The sequence below is a fragment of the Hyla sarda genome, chromosome 4 (genome assembly GCF_029499605.1).
Source record: "Hyla sarda isolate aHylSar1 chromosome 4, aHylSar1.hap1, whole genome shotgun sequence".
Classification (NCBI taxonomy): Eukaryota; Metazoa; Chordata; class Amphibia; order Anura; family Hylidae; genus Hyla; species Hyla sarda.
In genome coordinates, this window is record NC_079192.1 from 384,550,796 (window position 1) to 384,568,117 (window position 17,322).

The following is a 17,322-nucleotide window of genomic DNA, read 5'->3' on the forward strand; positions in this document are numbered from 1 at the left end:
CACAGTGACAGCTCAGGAGGACGCCACCGGAGCCAGATGTAGAGTGGACCCCGGGAACAGGTAATTATAAAACCGGGGATGGGAGAAGCAATGGGGCCGGGCGGTGCGGTGGGGGGTGCGACGCGGAGCGGTGCGGCGGTGGGTGGGGGCTGTGGTGATAGGACTCAGGACCCCCGGACCGGCAGGGGGACAGAAGCAGGTGGTGGCGGTGGTCTATGGCACCGCAAAAGCCACAGAAGTTCATTGATTTAAAGCGCCCGCTTTAAATCAATGATCTGCAGCTGTGTCGCGGGGGGATAAATAGCTGATAACTTATACCGGAATATCGTCCCTAACCTCCACCGATTATCGGCCCTAAAAAAACGATATTGGTTGATCCCTAGTGGGAACGCACCCTAAAGGTCCATGTGGCAAATTCACTGCAGGTTTTCTGCCTGCAATTTCCATGCAGAAAACCTGCAAGGTCTGCAGTAGAAGCAAAGTAGAGGTGTTTTCAAAAATCTTCCCCACGCACACTGCAAAAAGAGCAGAACCTGAACTACAGAGCACACTGTAAATACACAGCACGTCAACTGTATTGTCCAATCGTCTGGATTTATTTCCTCATTCAAAGAACGCTAACTCTGCAATAAATCAACAGACGTTGCAGGTTTTGCTGCAAATAACATTGGGATCTGCAGCAAAATGCGCAACTGCAGAACTGAAATACACTGGGAAAGATTTATCAAAACCTGCGCAGAGGAAAAGTGCCCATAACAACCAGCTCGGAAACATAAAAGAAGCGATCTGATTGGTTGTTATGGGCAACTGCTCCAATCTTCCTCTGCACAAGGTTTTGATAAATCCCCCCCCCACCCCTCTGACTTTAAAATATTAGCATATTTGTCCCCTAAATGTGCAGTAAATGCGCATGAAAATCTTCAGCATTTCTACTGCAGCATGTGGCTGCAACCTAAGGCCATTTTTACACCTCGGTATTTAGGTCAGTATTATGCATCAGTATTTGTCAGCCAAAACGGGGTCCAAACACCAATCCTTTTAATTATAATTCTTTTTTGTGTGTTTGGCTTCCTGATACAAAATACTGCTGTGTGACTGTGGCCTAAAGATGCCCATACACCTTCAATAGATCCTGACAGCTACTGTATCCCCTCCTGTACTCTCTATATATTGGTGCACACAGCTTTCTAAACTGGTTCCTTTGCCTAATTTTTGCAACATGCCCATTCTGTAGTGGATTTGGCCAATTGCAATTCAAAGGGTAAGATCTACAACAAATACTGCCCTCCTCGTCCTGTTTGTTGCGGCCGCCGGCGCTGACACTAAACCAGTGGTCTCCAACCTGCGGATCTCCAGATGTTGCAAAACTACAACTCCCAGCATTCCCGGACAGCCGTTGGCTGTCCGGGCATGCTGGGAGTTGTAGTTTTGCAACATCTGGAGGTCCGCAGGTTGGAGACCACTGGTCTATACAGTGTGGTATCCCTATGCCCGGGCTGCAAAAGATGAACAAAAAAAAAAAAACTTTAACGCACCTACGTAGGCCTTACGCTGGGGACGTGAACGTCAGACAGCCGTCAGCCTATCACCGGCCGCAGCGATATTCCGCCTCGGCCTCAGCTGGTGATAGGCTGAGCCCACTGTCATCTAAGATCTAAGAATCTGGCTTCTTACATGACAGTGCGCTCAGCCTATCACCGGCCGAGGCGGAACATCGCTGCGGCAGGTGATAGGCTGACAACTCTCAGACGTTCCTGTCCCCAGCGCAAGGGTGCGTTCACACGTCGGAATTCTCGCGGATGAATTCCGAGAGCGGAGCTTCCGCCTGGCGGCCGCCGCCGTAGGTGCTTCGGCGCCAGGGCCGCGGGGCACTGAGCCGTCACCATTGATGGCTATGCAGTGCTCGTGGAATCCGCGCAAAGAATGAACATGTTCTTTCTTTGCGCGGAAATTCCCCAGTGTGAACGGGTCTCGCGGAAACCCATTCACACTAATGTTAAAGTTCACACCGTGGAATTCCGCCCGGAAATTCTGGGGGAATTCAGTAGTGTGAACGGGGCCTAAGGCCGACGAAGGTGCGTTAAAGTTTTTTTTGTTTACATTTTGCAGCCCGGGCATAAGAATAACGCACAATATAGAGTGTCGGCGCCAGCGACCGCAACAAACAGGACGTGGAGGGCAGTGCATGCGGGTGATATGTGAGTATTTACCCCGATGGGGATGTGGGCTGATAATTGATGGGGGGGAGGCGGGGGACTTGGGAAATACCATTATATACCGTGGAACCGCCAAAAGTTTAAAAAATACCGTGATACACACATTTGGTCATACTTGCCCAGCCCTAATTTCCGCCATATCTAGCTTTTTTTTATTTTTTATCCCTGGACAGCAGCACTTGAGAACAAGCAAGGCCCTATAATACATTCATGTGCATTAGACCTGAGCCTGGGGGAGTCCGATCTCCGCTAATCTACCATCTACATGTGACTAAAGAGAACAATTCTGTTGTCTGCCAAAAAACAGCCAAGTGGCAGAATTAGCAGCTTTTCCAGAACGCGTGCCAGACACAGGCAATCATTTCTAACTATTATTCGAATACGTGTCAGTGACTTCTCAGCAACCAGTTACATCAGCAATCTGATCGGCTTCTATGACACGGGGTACAGGACGGTACCACAGATATGCACCATGTGCAAAACCGCAACCTTGTCTTAACCCCTTAAGCAACATAGGATGTAAAATGTACGTCCTGGTGCCCGGAGTGGTGCTTGTGTCATGCGCGGCAGGTCCGGGCTGTAGTCGGGGACCCGCCGGTAAGGGCGCACATCAGCGATCGCCCTGATGTCTGCCATTAACCCCTCAAATGCTGTGATCAATACAGATTACAGCATGTGCGGTCACTAAAATGGATGATCGGATCGCCCGCGGCTCTGCCGCGGGGATCCAATCATCGAGCATGGCGGCCAAAGGTCCCCTCACCTGCCTCCGGCTGTCTCCAGGGGTCTTCTGCTCTGGTCCGAGATAGAGCAGACCAGCAGAAGATGACCGATAATACTGATCAGTGCTATGCCCTAATGCCCTATGGGGACTATTAAAGTGTATAAAAAAAAATAATTTAACAATTACAATAAAAATGTAAATAGTAACTTTTTCCCATTTTACTCCCAGAAAGTGTAAAAAAAATAAATTACACATATTTGGTATCAACGCGTGCATTAAATGTCCAAACTATTAACATAGGTTAATGATCCCGTATGGTGAACGGCGTAAACATTAAAAAAAAATAAAAAAATAACTAATCCAAAATGGCTGCTTTTTTATCACGTAATATTATCAAGAAAATAAAAAATATATAAATTAAAAGAGTTTAATATATGCAAATAGGGCATTACAAAAAAAAGGACAGATCATGGCGCAACAAATGAGCCCTCATATTGCCGCTTATACGGAAAAATTTAAAAGTTTTAGGTCATCGAACATTTTAACCACTTATTTGGTTAAAAGGTTTGAGATTTTTTGAAAGCGGTACAGTAAAAGAAATGTAAGTAATCATGGGTATCATTTTAACCTACAGAATAAAGAAAACATGTCATTTTTACTGTAAATTGAACAACTCAACTTCAGCAGCTGATAATTATTGGAAGGATTAAGATTTTTTAATAGAAGTGATTTACAAATCTGTTTAACTTTCTGGAGCCAGTTGATATAAAAACAAAAGTTTTTCCCTGGAATACCCCTTTAACTATCAATATACAGCTGCTGCCCAAAACACCACAATGAGTTGTATGCAATCATAAAGACTGCAGTCACTTAAAGGGTAACTGCAATATCGTTGCGGCAGCAGGATGCATGTTCAAATCCCACCACTTGAGTCTATAATAAATTACATAGGACGCTTGCTTTAGCAGTGGCTTTGGGATTGTTAGGAGTAGGGATCTACAGATATAGATTTTTTTAGGGCCGATACCGATAATCTGTGACCTTTCAGGTCGATAACTTATACCGATATTCCGGTATAAATTATCGGCTATTTCCCCCCACCCGCCCACGCAGATGCCGCTGCAGATCAATGATTTAAAGCGGGCACTTTAAATCAATGAACTGCAGTGGCTTTTGCGGGGCCAGAGACCGCCGCCACCATCACACACTTCTCTCCCCCTGCCTGACCTGGGGTCCTCTCTAGTCCAACCACCGCCGCCCCATTGCCTCCCCCCATCCCCAGTTTTATAATTACCTGTTCCCGGGGTCCGCGCTACTTCTGGCTCCAGCGGCGTCCTGAGCCGTCACTGTGCGCACTGACGGTGACGTCGCGTTGAGGAAGTCACCCGTCATTGCACAGCGCGCCGCAGGAACCAGAAGTAGCGCGGACCCCGGGAACAGGTAATTATAAAACAGGGGATGGGGGAGGCAATGGGGCGGCGTCGGCGGCGGCTGTGGTCTCAATAATGTCCAAAATAGTGAATATCAGCCGATAATATTTTCCCAAACCGATAATCGGCCAATCCCTAGTTAGGAGTTTTAAATGGGTATCCTGCTAACGTGTCATAATAGTTACAGGGGTTATCCAGGAAAAAAACTTTATATATCAACTGGCTCCAGAAAGTTAAACAGATTTGTAAATTACTTCTATTAAAAAATCTTAATCCTTTCAGCACTTATGAGCTTCTGAAGTTAAGGTTGTTCTTTTCTGTCTAAGTGCTCTCTGATGACACATGTCTCGGGAACCACCCAGTTTAGAAGAGGTTTGCTATGGGCATTTGCTTCTAAACTGGGTGTTTCCCGAGACACATGTCATCAGAGAGCACTTAGACAGAAAAGAACAACCTTAACTTCAGAAGCTCCTAAGTACTGAAAGGATTAAGATTTTTTAATAGAAGTAATTTACAAATCTGTTTAACTTTCTGGAATATATTTTTTTTTTTTATATATATATATATATATATATATATATATATATATATATATATATATATAAAAGTTTTTCCCTGGATAACCCCTTTAAAGGGGTTGTGCGCTGCCCTGCAGTTCGGAGCTCTGCTCAGTGTCCGGAAGTTCATTACTCCGAACGCTGTGTGCGGGCTTCCGTGTTCGCGGCCGCCAGGCGTGACGTCACACCCGGCCCCTTTGTGACGTCTCGCCCGCCCCCTCTACCAAAGTCTATGGGAAGGGGGCATAACAGCGGTCGCGCCCCCTTCCCATAGACTTTCGTTGAGGGGCCGGGCGTGACGTCACGCCCGGCGGCCGCGAACATGGAAGCCCGCACAAATGAACTTCCGGACGCTGTGAGCGGAGCTACGAACTGCAGGGCAGCGCACAAACCCTTTAAAACTCAGTCTGTAGCACAATATTATCCAAATAGTATGCCTCCAGCTGTTGCAAAACTACAACTCCCAGCATGCCTGGACAGCCTACGGCTGTCCAGGCATGCTGGGAATTGTAGTTTTGCAACAGCTGGAGGCCAACTGTTTAGAAAATACTGCTGTACTGCTACAAAAAGTCGTAGTGTAGCCCAGGCCATAAGCGGCTCTCATTTTCTGCCATAGGTGTCCACAGAAATTCTTCCATGACCCTTTCGACCTTGGAATTGATTCGTTTCTGACTGACCCTCAACCTGCTGACTAGGCGCCGCTGAACTGTGACCGTATTGCGCCCATGATTACTTTGCGAAAAAGGTAATAAAGGGCTATAAAAAGGAAACCAACAACTGACAGCTTGAGATTCTCCACTATTTCCTTTATCTTCCCATTAATAAGATTACAGGAAAGTCCCTGGAAAAGATATTCGGTGTGAAAGAGGATCATAGGACCCAGTAAGACATATGCTCAGGTAAGTGGAGGAGATAATCTGCTTTTACCATCAACCCTCAGGATACAAATGACTGCAGTGACCAGGTCTATAACAACAAAAATGGAAAAAAATAAAAATAAAATTCCAAAAAAGTTCAAGCCCTTTTTCAACATTAACGTCTGATTAAGGTTTAAAGAAATGACAAAAACTGATTAAAACTGAACAAAAAATTGCTTTTATATATGGTTTTCACTAGGTCATGCAGATGCTTTACGTCTTTTTTTAAATTTTTTTATGTGTCTAGCTTCTGTGTTTGGCTCACAAATTCCTCTGTTCTGCTGCTCACTCATACCGACATCTCTGTCCATTTTAGGAAGTGTGCGGAGCAGGAGAGGTTTGCTATGGGGATTTTCTCCTACTCTGAACAGTTCCTAAACTGGACAGAGGAGTCAGGAGAGAGCACTGTGGTCAGACAGAAAGGAAATTCAAAAAGAAAAGAACTTCCTCTGAAACAAACAGCAGCTAATAAGTACTGGAAGGATTAAGATTTTTTTTTTAAATAGAAGTAATTTACAAATCTGTTTAACTTTCTTGCACCAGTTGATTTGAAATTTTTTTTCCACCAGAGTGCCCCTTTAAATAGTTTTTTTTCCCCATTTAAATGTTAAAATCACCTGCTACCAAAGTTGCAGCGGTAATTCCACAAGAAGTCAATGCAATAAATAGTAACATTTATGTTTGTTTGATTAATTTACAGCAAAATCCTTTGTAGTGTTTAGAGCTTACATGTTCTCTCAGAGGTCACCAGTAGAGATGAGCGAACTTACAGTAAATTCGATTCGTCACGAACTTCTCGGCTCGGCAGTTGATGTCTTTTCCTGCATAAATTAGTTCAGCTTTCAGGTGCTCCCGTGGGCTGGAAAAGGTGGATACAGTCCTAGGAGACTCTTTCCTAGGACTGTATCCACCTTTTCCAGCTCACCGGAGCACCGGAAAGCTGAACTAATTTATACAGGATAAGTCATCAACTGCCGAGCCGAGAAGTTTGTGATGAATCAAATTTACTGTAAGTTCGCTTATCTCTAGTCACCAGCATGAGCTTACAGCTATATACCTGTGTCCCTCTGTACGGTACCCATGTAACGGAGCATTAGACATAATGGGGGCTTTGTATCACAAACCTGTAAACAATCATAATATGGCAAAAAGCAAAAAAAATACATAAAAGGAGATATCCAGTGGTGAAAAACGTATCCCCTATCCAAAGGATAGGGGATTAGTTTCAGATCGTGGGGGGGGGGGTTCGACCGCTGGGGCCCCCCGCGATTTCTTTTTACGGGGCCCCGACAGCCCACAGGAAGGGGGCGTGTCGACCACCACATGAAGCAGCAGCTTGTCATCCCCCTATTCTATGTATAGGGTATACATTTGCCAGTTGAAAACACTAATTTAGCCTTACAAATAGGTTTTTCATGAAGACCACCCCATTAGGAAGTACGGACACCAACTAGGGAGATAGTCTGCTCAGGTCCCCACTATATGAACCGCCTAGATGTGGCTCCAGAGGACTTGAGTAACACATGTATTAACCCCTTAAGGACTCAGCATTTTTCAGTTTTTGCATTTTTGTTTCCTCCCTACCTTTTAAAAAATCATAACCCTTTCAATTTTCCACCTAAAAATCCATATTATGGCTTATTTTTTGCTCCACCAATTCTACTTTGTAATGACGGCAGTCATTTTACCCAAAAATCTACAGCAAAACTGAAAAAATAAAATAATTGTGCGACAAAATTGAAGAAAAAACGCCATTTTGTAATTTTGGGGGCTTCCATTTCTACGTAGTAAATTTTTAAGTAAAAATGACACCTTCTCTTTATTCTGTAGGTCCATACGATTAAAATGATACCCTACTTATATAGGTTTGATTTTGTCGTACTTCTGCAAAAAATCATAACTACATGCAGGAAAATTTATACTGAAAAAGTTTTAAAATGTCCTATTCTGACTCCTATAACTTTTATTTTTCGGCTTGAGGGCAATTTTTTTGTGCCGTGATCTGAAGTTTTTATCGGTAACATTTTTGTTTTGGTCGGACTTTATACATTTTTTTAGTGGTATAAAAAGTGACCAAAAATACGTTATTTTTTTACTTTTGATTTTTTTTTTGCGCGTACGCCATTGACCATTCAATTTAGATAATATATTTTTATGGTTCAGACATTTCCACACGCAGCGATACCACATGTTTATTTTTATTTACACAGTTTTTTTTTATGGGAAAAGGGGGGCGATTCAAACTTTTATTAGGGAAGGGGTTAAATCACATATTAACACTTTTTTTGGAGTGTTCTAGCTTCCATAGGGGACTATAACACTGCACACACTGATCTTTTACACTGATCACTGGCATCTATTAACACGCCATTGATCAGGGTTATTGGCGCTTGACTGCTCCTGTCTGGATCTCAGGCACCAAGCAGTCATTCATCGATCGGACACCAAGGCAGGTAGGGATCCTCCCGGTGTCCTGTAAGCTGTTCGATTGGTGATGTCTAGAGATGAGCGAACTTACAGTAAATTTGATTCGTTACGAACTTCTCGGCTCGGCAGTTGATGGTTTTCCTGCATAAATTAGTTCAGCTTTCCGGTGCTCCCGTGGGCTGGAAAAGGTGGATACAGTCCTAGGAGACTCTTTCCTAGGACTGTATCCACCTTTTCCAGCCCACCGGAGCACCTGAAAGGTGAACTAATTTATGCAGGATAAGTCATCAACTGCCGAGCCGAGAAGTTCGTGACAAATCGAATTTACTGTAAGTTCGCTCATCTCTAGTAGGGATCCTCCCGGTGTCCTGTAAGCTGTTTGATTGGTGATTTCCTGTATTAGCCACTGGGACCGACCCGATATGACGCGGGGTCCCGTGTGACCCTGTGTTATAGCGCGTGAGCCAGTGCAGGACGTAAATATATATCCTGTGTCATTAATGAGTTAAAGGGGTATTCTGGGCAAAACCATCTTATAAAGGATAGGGGGTAAGATGTCTGATTGTGGGGGGCCTTCTGCTGGGACCGCCCGCAATCTCCCTGCAACACTCGCATTCTATGCAGGGCTGCATCTCCAGTTTCGGAAACCTCTGGGACTGGGGACGTGGCGTCACGCCCCCTCCATTCATGTCTATAGAAGGGCGCATGACGGCCATCACACCCCCTCCCATAGACATGAATGGAGGGGGCGTCACGTCCCCAGTCCCAGAGGTTTACGAAACTGGAGACGCAGCCCTGCATAGAATGCGGTTGCTGCAGGGAAATCGCAGGGGGGTCCCAGCTGCCCACCGCGACCAGACATCTTATCCCCTATTCTTAGGATAGGGGATGAGATGGTTTTTGTTCAGAATACCCCTTTAATGTATTACAAAGACAATGAGGCTATGCCCACACAGTGGAATGACCAACAGCAGCTATTCCGCTTGGAAATGTGCCGCCTCAGAGGACAACGCATTTCACTGCGGACTCCATAGAAAGAATAGATATGTCTGCGGACTCTGGAACCGGGATTTCCATGGCAGAAACATCTGCTGCAGAAATTCTGTCGTGTGCAAAGTGGAGCAAAACCTCACAGAAATCGATGAGACTCTGCTGCAACAGACTGTCTGCGCGGAATTCTTCAGCGAAATTAGGTACTAAAATTTCATTGTGTGAACATGGCATAATAATACATTCATTCTGAAAACAAAATGCGCCGTCTGTCAGGGGTGTCAGAGGCTTGACGGCTGCTGCTCCCCTATAAAGGAGGATATTTTTTTAGTTACTCAACCTCTTGAAAAGCTAGATTTTTTTTTGCGACCAAGGATAAAACATCAGCGCAAATGATATAAGGCAAACATTAATGCAGTGGTCTTCAAACTGTGGCTCTACAGATGTGGCAAAACTACAATTCCCAGCATGCCCGGACAGCCGTTGGCTGTCCGGGCATGCTGGGAGTTGTAGTTTTGCCACATCTGGAGGGCCACAGTTTGAAGACCGCTACATTAAAGTAAGAACAGTAAAAGTAAATTTTAGAGAAGACTTTGCACTGTGCCACCCCCACATCAGATCTAGGTCACAGCCATGTTTTTTTTTCCTGTACCCAAAAGGGACTTGCCCGCACTGTATCAGTATGAGCCATGTTTCGCGGCGGGTTTATTTTTTGAATGAGTCAGCAGGGGCAGGACTACTACACGAGAAGATAGAGCAGCTCAGCTGGTTGTAGATAACCAGTAAGACTTATGATGTCCGTACACCTTCAATAGCTGTCAGTCATAGTGCCGAGAGTAGCTCCCGTCAGCCTCCGTATATAGAGATGAGCGAACTTAGAGTAAATTTGACTCGTCACGGACTTCTCGGCTCGGCAGTTGATGACTTATCCTGCATAAATGAGTTCAGCTTTCCGGTGCTCCCGTGGGCTGGAAAAGGTGGATACATTCCTAGGAGACTCTTTCCTAGGACTGTATCCACCTTTTCCAGCCCACCGGAGCACCGGAAAGCTGAACTAATTTATGCAGGATAAGTCATCAACTGCCGAGCCGAGAAGTTCGTGACGAATCGAATTTACTGTAAGTTCGCTCATCTCTATCCGTATATACTATGCGAGCGTACACTGACAGGACACCTCCGGCAATAATTATCTCCTATAAGAACAAAAATATTGGCTTGTAGCATGTGGAAAATAAACCTTCCTGATAGGGCTGGGTGGTATGACCAAATATGTGTATCACGGTATATTTTCTTTAACTTACGGCGGTTCCGCGGTATATAACGGTATTTCCCCCCCCCCAATCATGTGACCCGCACATGGTGTTCAGCGACCCCCCCAAATCATGTGACCCGCCAGCGCTGTTCTGCCCCCCCCAATTAATGATCAGCCCAGCGGGTACTACTCACAAAAGTCACCTTCAGGCACTGCCCTCCTCCTCTTTGTTGGGGGCCGCTGGCACTGGAACTCACTGTACGCCAGTGGTCTCCAACCTGCAGACCTCCAGTTGTTGCAAAACTACAACTCCCAGCAAGCCCGGACAGCCGTTGGCTGTCCGGGCATGCTGGGAGTTGTAGTTTTGCAACAGCTGGAGACCACTGGCGTACAGTATAGAGTTCCAGCGCCGGCGTCCCCAACAAAGAGGAGGAGGGCAGTGCTTGAAGGAGACATCTGTGAGTAGTACCCCGCTGGGCTGATCATTAATTGGGGGGGGGGGGGGGCGCAGAACAGTGCTGGTGGGTCACATAGGATTAGTTCCCCGATGTGGGGACAGCGCAGCGCTGGGCTGATAATACATTCCCGAAGGGGAGGGGCTCAACCGGTATTGCGGTATGGGGGAAAATTCATATCGTGCAGCGCAAAAAATTAGCTATTCAGTATGAACCGGTATACTGCCCAGCTCTACTTCCTGATCCTGAACCCCACCCAAAGACATCATCTGTCGGAGGAGAGCCTGCACACCCCCATACAGATAAGACTGTCCTACTGTGGGTATGGCCAACATAAAAAGTTCAGGCCTTCAATATTAGGGTACGTTCACACAAGCGGATCCTCAACGTGTATTACGCTGCGCATCCGCCGCTGAAGGACCCCTACAGGGTGCCTTTACTGCCTGCTCGGAGCGGTAATACACCACTACGAGTGGACACACTGGGATGTGTGATTTGCCTGGTGCATGCACAGTATACTCGCACATCTTGGCAGCTCTCAGCAGGGGGAGCAGCCGCTATGTGTGCGAGTACACCGCGCATGCGCAGCGACTCTCACATCGCTTCAGTGTGCATATTGCCGCTCCGAGCAGGCACCTGTAAAGGCAGCATGAAGCGGTCCTTCGGCGGCAGATCCGCAGCGTAATACGCGCTGGGGAGCCACTCGTGTGAACGTACCCTTAGACTGGTGGAAGTCAGACTGTAAGCACCTGCATTTAGACACCACAATCAACTTAGATTGCAGCATCTAAAGGGTAAATCTCAGTGTAATGAAGAAAACTGTGTCCCTGTAGTAGGGATCGACCGATTATCGGTATGGCCGATATTATCGGCCGATAATCACGATTTTGGGCATTATCGGTATCGGCAATTACCTTGCAGGACACCGGGGGGGACCTTACCTGCCTCCTCGGTATCTTCTCCGTTCAGGGATCCCCTGTATGCCGGCGCTCTCCTTCCTCGTCATCACGTACGTGCGTCGGCGTGCGTAACGGCGTGATGGCGGCGACAGAGAGCGAGGATACCCGGCCGGCAGCAGAGACGTTCCGGAGCGACGGGGACGCGGCAACAGCGATGGAGCAACATCCAGGGCAGCGGTGACGGGACACGTGAGTATCACCTCCTCCTGCAGTGGTCTTCAATCTGCGGACATCCAGATGTTGCAAAACTACAACTCCCAGCATGCCCAGACCGCCAACGGCTGTCCGGGCATGCTGGGAGTTGTGGTTTTGCAACATCTGGAGGTCTGCAGGTTGAAGACCACTATTGGGTTCAAAATCTTAATTTTTTTAGATTTTGCCCCTAAAAATTGGGTGCGTCTTATACGCCGTTGCGTCCTATAGGGCGAAAAATACGGTATACACATATCCATCAGCCTGGACCATCACTGGAGGTATGGTTTAACCCCTTAAGGACCAAGCGTTTTTTCAGTTTTTGCACTTTCGTTAGTTCCTCCTTACATTTTAAAAATCATAACCCTTTCAATTTTGCACCTAAAAATCCATATGATGGCTCATTTTTTGCGCCACGATTTCTACTTTGTAACAACATCAGTCATTTTACCCAAAAATCTACAGCGAAACAGGAAAAAAATCATTGTGAGACAAAATTTATGAAAAAAAGCCATTTTGTAAATTTTGGGGGCTTCCGTTTCTACGCAGTACGTTTTTCAGTTAAAATTACACCTTATTATTCTGTAGATCGATACGGTTAAAATGATCCCCTACTTATATAGGTTTGATTTTGTCGGACTTCTGGAAAAAATCATAACTACATGCACAAAAAATGTATATGTTTAAAATTGTCATCTTCTGACCCCTATAACTTTTTTATTTTTCCACGAACGAGGCGGTATGAGAGTTCATTTTTTGCGCCGTGATCTCAAGTTTTTATCGGTACCATTTTTGTTTTGATCTGACTTTTTGATCACTTTTATGGTATAAAAAGGGACCATAAATACGCTATTTTGGAATTTTTTTGCGCCTACGCCATTGACCGCACAGTTTAATTAACAATATATTTTTATAGTTCGGACATTTACGCACGCAGCGATACCACATATCTTTGTTTTTTTATTTTTACTTTTTTTTTAAATGGGAAAAGGGGGTGATTCTGATTTTTTATTAGGGAAGGGGTTAAATCACATTTACTTTTTTTTTTTTTTTTTTTTTTTTTACTTTTTTTATGCAGTGTTATAGCCCCCTCTAGTGGCTATAACATTGCATACACTGATTGCAGGCACTGCTCAATGCATTGACATAGGAATGCATTGATCCTTGTTTTCTGCGCTTGATTGCTCAAGCCTGCATTTCAGGCTTGGAGCAATCAAACGCCAATTGGACAGCCGCGAAGAAGGTAAGGCACCTCCCGCTGTCCGCTCAGCTGTCGGGACGCCGCAATTTCACCGCAGCGGCTCCGAACAGCTGCGCTGAGCTAGCCGGTATGGATTTCTCCCGTTTTAGATGCCGCAATCAACTTTGATTGCGGCGTCTAAAGGGTTAATACCGGGATAGCAACCGGGACCCCCGCAGATACGAAGCTCGCTTCACAGATCGGGAGCCGGCCATGGTCTTAAATATACGTCCGTGGTCATTAAACTACTCACAGTATGTAATTGGCTTCCACTAGGCGTGTATACTGGGAAAGCCTCCTGACACTAAGCATGTCTAATAGTGCCCCATTTAAAGGGGTTATCCAAAGATTAAAGGGAATCTGTCAGCTCCACACCTGGTATAGTGCTACAGGCACTCCAGATCCTGTACATTTTATTTCAAGTCATTGGTGTCGGCATCCTGCCACTCAACTATGGATGGCCTACCCTGGGAATAGCTTTAGGCTGGAAAACCCCTTTAAATGTATCTTTTGTGGAGAAAGAGTGGTGCAGTCGCCCATAGCAACCAATCTTTTTTTTTTTTTTTTAAAAGGGCATCTACAAAAATGAAAGAAGAGATCTGATTGGTTGCTATGGGCAACCTCACCACTCTTCCTCTACACAGGTTTTGATTAATCTCCCCCTATGGGTGCAGGATGGTACTGTACGGCCTTTGTCCAAGGAAACCACTAGAGTCATTGCCCCCATGGTTACGTCATATCCGGCTAAATCTGTGGTCACACCATTAATGTGAAGTACATCAGTGTTTCCCAACCAGGGTGCCTCCAGGTGTTGCAAAACTACAACTCCCAGCATGCCCGGACAGCCTAAGGCATTCCGGGCATGCTGGGAGTTGTAGTTTTGCAACAGCTGGAGGTACCCTGGTTGGGAAACACTGGGATACATACAGGAAAACCAAAACATACTCACCTCCCTGCTTTTTACCTTCTAACTAAAGCAGTGTTTTCCAACCAGTGTGACTTTAGCTGTTGCAAAACTACAACTCCCAGCATGCATGGACAGCCATGCACGGAGTTGTAGGTAGCCACATGGTCTCAATAGCTGCAGGCTAAACATTTGTCTGTCTGACAGCTCTCAATTACAAATGGACATTCTGTTCGGCAGAGCGTGCACGTGTGCTGAATGGGAGAAAGCTGCTGTCAGATACCTCTGGTGAATGTAGCACCCAAAGAATAAAAAGGAACAGGCCCGACATCTGTGCCAGGAGACCCACGTACACATTAGATCAAGGATTCCCAAGCAGGGTGCCTCCAGCTGTTGCAAGACTATAACTCCCAGCATGAAGGAATGGCCCGACATCTGTGCAAGGAGGAGACCACCATACCACATTAGATAAGTGTTTCCCCAAGCAGGGTGCCTCCAGCTGTTGCAAAACTATAACTCCCAGCGTGAAGGAATGGCCCGACATCTGTGCCAGGAGGAGACCACCATACCACATTAGATCAGTGTTTCCCCAAGATGGGTGCCTCCAGCTGTTGCAAAACTATAACTCCCAGTGTGAAGGAATGGCCCGACATCTGTGCAAGGAGACAACCATGCCACATTAGATCAGTGTTTCCCAAGCAGGAAGCCTCCAGCTGTTGCAAAACTACAAACTCCCATCATGCCAGGACAGCCTTCGGCTGTCCTGGCATGATGAGAGTTTGTAGTTTTGCAACAGCTGGAGGCTCCCTGCTTGGGAAACACTGTGGTAGATGGTCACTGGCTGCATCCCATTGTTCTTGCACGACATTGTTTTTGCTGGACCAAGTCTTGGCTGTCCGGGTATTACTGGTTGATGTAGTTTTGCAACAGCTGGAGGCACTCTGCTTGGGAAACACAGCATTAGATGGTCAGTAGCTGCATCTCATAGCGTCCATTGTTCTTGACCCCCCCCCCATTCTTTAACCTAAGCCCCATACATAGTACAGATCTATGTGACCTGTAGGTGACAGGAGGTCAAACACCAGGAAGCAGCTCCAACCCCCTCCTATACTGATCATTACATAATGTATGGAGACAATTAGCCATATATACATATAGGAGCGACCGCCCTATACAGTGCCTGCCATATATATATACTGGGAAACAATGTTAGAACTGGTGGGTTTTAAAGGGACAGTGACAAAGCAATACTGGATATATAGATAGGATCATACAGCTCTATGGGGCTGTCAGGGGATGGGGCTCCCCTACTGTGATATGGATGAATGACACTATGTGAGGCCTAGTCATATGACAGAATGGGCTCAGCCGGTGTATCCCTGAGTCAGACGGCCCAGGGCCCTCACCCGCCGCCTCCATTACCCCCTCACCACCATTGGGTCCACTCACCGTGGGGAAGCGGTTCTCCCCTCCTCCTCCTCACACACACTTGCCAGCTGCCGCCGCTGCACCAACCGTTCCGTCACGTGCCCGACCGGGAGTGAAGCAGAGGGGGAGGAGCCACTCACTAAAAGGTAGGACGCGGCCCCGCCGAACCCCCACACTGGCCACGCCCGGCACTCGTTTTCCTATTGGCTAAGCGAAGCGTAAGGGGCGAGGCTAAAGAGCGATGCCGGATTATCATTGGCTAGAGTGGATGCCAATCATCTCCTGGGCGGAGACCTTCCAGGACCTTCTCTTCGTGGATCACTGTGATTGGTTGAGAGGGATTGCAGATGGAGAACACCGATTGGCTGAGGTCCAAAGTCGGCCGCTCCGAGGGAAGAGGAAGTGAAATAGTAAAGAGGAGACCTAATAATAATCCATTCATTCACTGGTCACGTGACCGGGTGTAACGAAGCGAGCAGCGAGCGCCGTGTGTTGTGGTACAAAGGTCTGCACAGCTGCAATGGAGGATTGTGGGGTGTTCGGGCACGGCTTGTCTGCTGTTACACAAGACGTTTTCTGCTGAAAATGAAATGACGTTTTGGGGAGCTTTTTTTTTTTGTGTGTTCTGTGACACAAACCTACCAAGCATTGTGAAGGAGTTTTAGTAGGCATGCTGGGATTTGTAGTTTTGCGCCAGCTGAAGGCACACTGGTTGGGAAACACTAGGATTAGTGCACACAGTGTATATGAAACAGCTCCCCCCACCCCCGCTGCGATGCCCTACTACCCCCAAAAACGTCACATCACACAGTAATATATATATATATATATATATATATACAGTGGTCCCTCAACATACCATGGTAATCCGTTCCAAATGGACCATTGTTTGTTGAAACCATCGTATGTTGAGGGATCTGTGCAATGTAAAGTATAGGACAGTGGTCTACAACCTGTGCACCTCCAGATGTTGCAAAACTACAACACCCAGCATGCCCGGACAGCCAACGGCTGTCAGGCATGCTGGGAGTTGTAGTTTTGCAACATCTGGAGGTCTTCAGGTTGAAGACCACTGGTAGAGGAAGTTGTACTCACCTGTCCCTGCCGCTCCGGACCGTCACCGCTCATCACCACTGCCCGGAATGTCGCCTTCCATCACTATCGCCGCGTCCCCGATGCTCCGGCAAGGCCTCTGCTTCCCCGGCATCCTCGCTCTCCATCGCCGCCATCACGTAGCTACGCACGCCGCTCCTATTGGATGATGGGATGGCGTGCGCAGCAACGTGATGACGACGATGGAGAGCGCCGACAATGCAGGGGATCCCGAAGAGGACGCGCCGGAGCCCCGAGGACAGGTAAGTGATCGTCAGTAGACCACACGGGGCACCGTAAACGGCTATCCGGTGGCAGCTGAAGCAGTCAGGGGTGCCGGATAGCCGTTTATGCGATGGCCCCGACATACAAAAGCATCGTAGGTTGATGCTGCCTTCAACATGCGATGGCCTCTGATCATCGTAGGTCGGGGGGGGGGGGGGGGGTCACTGTGTATATATATATATATATATATATATATACATACACACACACAGTTATAATAAGTTTCTCACAAGTGACGGCTTCTCTGATCGGCG

At 46.7% G+C, this 17,322-nt stretch overlaps 1 protein-coding gene across 1 annotated transcript in view; it reads right to left on the reverse strand.

Annotated features, from left to right (window-relative positions):
* The window catches only part of CANX (calnexin), a 52,264-nt gene extending 36,392 nt beyond the window's left edge, over positions 1 to 15,872 (reverse strand). The window contains exon 1 of the mRNA XM_056517019.1: positions 15,713 to 15,872. The gene's annotated coding sequence lies outside the window, so the exon portion shown is untranslated. The remainder of the gene's footprint in view (positions 1 to 15,712) is intronic.
* Positions 15,873 to 17,322: the final 1,450 nt, after the last annotated feature.